Source organism: Dermacentor variabilis, chromosome 1, assembly GCF_050947875.1.
Source record: "Dermacentor variabilis isolate Ectoservices chromosome 1, ASM5094787v1, whole genome shotgun sequence".
Taxonomy (NCBI): Eukaryota; Metazoa; Arthropoda; class Arachnida; order Ixodida; family Ixodidae; genus Dermacentor; species Dermacentor variabilis.
In genome coordinates this window covers 142,212,067-142,217,001 of record NC_134568.1, presented here as the reverse complement: position 1 = coordinate 142,217,001, position 4,935 = coordinate 142,212,067, and positions in this window count along the sequence as shown.

The following is a 4,935-nucleotide window of genomic DNA, read 5'->3' as shown; positions in this document are numbered from 1 at the left end:
TCTGCACCATGGTGGGGGCGGAAGCCAACTTGCGACGGATGATACCAGTGATGTACGTCTAGCCACCACTGGAGACGGTTAGCCACCATGCGTTCCAACAATTTCCATAATGTACACATAAGAGAAATTGGTCGAAGATTTGATATGTTGTCATGAGGTTTGCCGGGCTTTGGGATGGCGATTATAGCTGCTTGCAGCCAGTGCTCCGGTATTTCTCCTGACAGCCATGCAGCGTTTAACGAGCTAAGAACATCTTTCAAGGTGGCACCTTCTAGGTTATTAAACGCCTCATAGGTCACGCCGTCAGGACCCGGGGCAGTCTTCAATTTCGCTTGGTCTATTGCAGCGAGAAATTCAGCCACCGTGAACGGAGAGTGCATCCCAGCGATAGCTTGAACTGATGGGAGCGCCCCTGCACTCGGCGGAAGCGTAAATGGGGCGGAGACCGCAGGTGGCTGCGTATCATAACCAGGAAATAATGCCTGCGCTATTTCAAATGCAAAGACATCTGCGGTTTTGCCAGACGCGCGCGCTGGAACCCGGGTCAGGAGAGCGTCCACCAACTTCCATTGCTCGGAACGTTCTCCAAATTGAGGCGGCGCTGGTGGTTGGACCTAGCGAAGAACACCACGCCAACCAGCGTTGACGTGAGAGGCGGCGTTCGTGGTGTCTAGCTGCAACTGTCAGCTGACGGTGGCGGAGTTGAGCCTCCACGGAATCTGGGTGCCGGCTGGCATGAACCTCTGCTTGGCGACGCTGTGTCCAAAGCTGTAGGACTCGCAGATCTGGCGCCGGACGAGATTCCTCGACCCATGACGTTAAAGTGGCTGTTTTGACCGCCGATTGTAACATTGGGATGGGGTCGCATAGAGGGGCGAGAGCGTCCCTTGATAACGAAGCACGAAACGTGTCCCATTCGATCACCCTACACTGGCGACGGAGGCGGTCGGTTTTCTGAGGGGCTAAGCCGAGCCGAATGGGATGGTGATCACTCCCCCAGCAGTCCGGTTCCCGATGCCAGGTCTGATGGCCTGTCTGATGTCTGATGGCCCAACTGTCTGATGGCCCAACCACCAGGCCAGGTCCGGTGAGTACGGTGCCATTCGTGGGTGGGTGCAACGTCGTGTAGGCATGGATACGTCATTAATCAGATTAAAGTTGTTCTGGGTGAGAGTATCAAGGATGAGACGTCCACGTTCACTAGACACAGAGTACCCCCACTCATGGTGAGGAGCATTGAAATCACCGACGATGAGAATAGGACAGCCAGGATGATGCCGACGAAGCCAGTTGATCCACCCAAGACGAAGACGGGGCGCCTGTCCCGAGTGAGGACGGACATAACACGACACAAGCACAATAGCACACAGAGAGTTGCACCTTTACAGCCACGACCTCTTGCCACGCAGTGCACCATGTCACCATAGGTATAGCCGTCTAAACGAGGGAGGTACGAACATATATAGCTGCTTTGCTTGGTTTATCACCTGACAGACACGCACGGCGATCTGGGATGGAAGGTGTTCCGTAGCTAGTAAACCCCGAGATTCGAGGAAGAGAGTTCTGCTCCTGCAGGAGGAACGCCCAAGCTCGAAGTGAGCCCAAGCGAATGCGTTCTCGGAGCTCGCCAACCTTGTTAGCGAGACCCCGACAGTTCCATTGAATTGCATATGAAGGCGGGTTGGAGGCCATTGTGGCAGCCATCATAATAAGTGCTCCGCAAGAGTGGCAGTTAGGGCCTGTAACTGTTGCACAACATAACGCAGAAGCGATGCCGGGTCGGAGTCGAGTTTAGGCGCAGGTTCACGCACAGACGCAATACCTGACGCAGACACTGGTGAATGACATTTATGAGGCGTTTGTGCCGCCGATGACTTATATGTTGTCGACGAAGTTTTCGCAGTGACAAGGCGGTTGCGGCGAGAGTTGAGTTTGGATATTTCCGTTTGCAATCTTTCGATGTTGCGATCGATGTCACCCAATTCCTTTTGAAGTTCCTCCTGGGCCGTTGTAGACGCACGATGCCTGTGACGAGTCCGGCTAGTAACATCGCTGTAAGTTGCCTGAGGAGTAGACACCCCCTTAGATGATGAAGGGTCATCTCCCTCGATGGCTTCGTCCTCTTCTGTTAGCGGAGCGAAGCGGTTGGGAGACACCAACAGGTCCTGGGTATGTGGAGCAGGGCGAAAAGTGCGAACGCCGCGTTTACTCTTCTGAGCCTTACGTTTCGTTGGGCAAGCGCGATCCGTTATTGAATGGTCATTGGACTTGCATAGACCACATCGGAATGCTTGGGAGGTGTTTGGCTCATTTGTCTGCACCGGAGCTGGGTTAGGGCCCGATGCACGCATGTGGCCTTGTTGTAGGCACTGGTAACAGAATACTACTCTTGGGCGGTATGAACGAGGTCGAAGGACGCACCCATGGTAGATAAACCGTTTGGGTGGGGTAGCGGGTCCTGAAACTGTTACCAGGCATGTGCGACCACGTCCTAGGTAGCGGGCTAGCAGCACATGATGAGTGTCACAAGTCAAAGTATCACGTAGAGTTTCCGGCGGTTCGTCGGGATCGACCCCTGTTACCACGTAGCGAGAGATGTCCGTGCCAGAGAGCAGGTATGCGTGAACGGGCAAGACGCGTCCATTGGGAAGGGTGATTGCTGTCAATGTGCACAGGGCACACACTTTCTCTAAGGACGGCACCCACACCGACACCGTGTTGGAGGCCCGGTGATATGTGCAGCCTGAGAAGCCCGCCGCGTTGACGCAAGAAGCGAGCGTTTTCCGAAGGGTCGTCGTAGGGATGTCTTCTATGTTGTAGCCTTCCTTTGGACGGATGGCAACTTTGTACGATCCAGGGGGGCTGTTAGATGGGCGTTCCGGGAGAGCGTCTGGATTCAGCAGACACGGACGCTTCTGGACAGTAGCAACTGACGAGGCAAGCAGTGGAGACGCGTCCGGTTATGCAGCGTTGCACAGAGACGCCTGTGTTCGCGGGTTCCCTACCTCGTCTTCCATCGTCTCTTCGTTGGTGGCAGTAACCGACTCAGCAGCAGTAGTAGTCGCCATGATCTCCACAGCTAACTGCTGCCGCAGCTGCTCTTTCTTGCGTGGCGTTATTTCGCCTTGGCGGGATCGCTGTTCACGCGATGAGGCGGCTAAGCCTAAAGCATTCTGACTCACTTTAGGCGACGCTGTCTTGCCCCCAGAAGCATCCCGGGGGCCGTCGATGGCTCGGTTCGGTGCCACAGGTGGACTGGCTACGAGGAGCGGCCAGAGGTGGCGGAATTTCACTGTTCCAAAGGGAAAAAGCCCTTCAAAAGCCAGAGCTGCAGGAACACACGTCCGACGTTGATCAAGCGCTTCGCCATAGGACATGCTCCAGGGTGGCTCTAGAGTTGCAATGTCTGCACTTGTCCGTTGGGTATAAGTCTTGGTATATTAGGTGCACAATAGCTGGACTCGGATAGGATCTGGTCTGTAACTGCCGCCATTCTACAGACTGGTTTTTGCTTAATTTTGGGTGCGGAGGCGGGAATATACGCCTCTGCAATCTGTGGTGTTGTGTAATTTCGTGAAATCTGGTCATTCGATCTTCCCACTCCCACTCATCGGTAGTCGGTGAGCCGGGGCTAACCGAGGCTCGGTCCGTAAGCTCTCGAGCCATGCGGTGCGCCACCTCATTGCTACCGTCTTGTAGTGTGCGAGCGGGTGTCCAGGTGAGATCGACACTTTTGTCGCGGTTATTAGCTAATTTTAGGAGTCGTAGTCCCTCTGGGGAGATTCGACCATTGGCGAAGTTTCGTATGACCGTCTGGGAATCACTGATGATTACGCCCGCTGGTGTTTGTGCTATGGCTAGCACAATAGCTATTTCCTCTGCGGATTCTGCATGTGGCCTTTTGACTGTAACGCTTGCCGTGCATTTTCCCTCGTAATTTATCACCACTGCTGTGTAGGCGCGCTTGTGTCTATCTAGCTGCGTCTACAAATGTGGTGTCCTTGCTGTTGCCGAATTTCTTCTGTATATTGCGTGCTCTGCTTTCCCGTCTACCCTGATGGTGGGTAGGATGCATATTCTTGGGTATTGGGGGGATGCTTATGACGTCTCTGATGTGTCTGGGCATATCTACTTTGACGCCATGTTGAGTATGATACCTTATACCTAGGCGATACAATATTTGCACAGGCGTTCATATTGTGCTAGTCGCTGTGCCTCGATTAGCTCATCCAGTGTATTGTGGAGACCTAGCTGCAGTAGTCTATCGTTGCTGGTGGAGATGGAGAGTCCGATTGCTTGCTTGTAGATTTTTCTGATTAAGCAGTCTAATTTGTATTTTTCTGACGAGTACCATGGTAGGTACGGTGCCACGTATACTACTCAGCGTATTACGAACGCTTGGACTAGTTGAATCAGATTGCCTTCTTTCATTCCACTATGTTTGTTGGCTATTCGTTTAAGTATCCGCATGATTTGACATGTTATAGTGTCTAATTCGCGTATGGTCTCTCCATTGTAGCCGTTACTTTCAATGATGAGGCCCAATACTCTGATCTTGTTAACCTTGGGTATTGGCGTACCTTCTGCCGTAGTTAGGTGAATTTCCGGATTGTTTCGTTCCTCGTAGTTGCGTGGTTTTCGGCCACGTCGCGACACTACATAAATGAGAAGCTCAAATTTCTCTGCCGAACACGCCAGTCAGGTTCCTGCTAGGTATTGTTCAACTGCTTCTATGGCACGTTGTAATGTGTTTTCAACCTGTCCATCGTTGCCATCGCTCACCCAGAGGGTGATATTGTCAGTGTAGATGGTATGATTGAGGCCATCGATTTCCTGTACCTTTGCTAGTAATCCAATAAGAGCCAGGTTAAACAGCATCGGGGATATTACTGAACCTTGGGGCGTACCTGCGCTTCCCATCTGTAGATCTTCGGA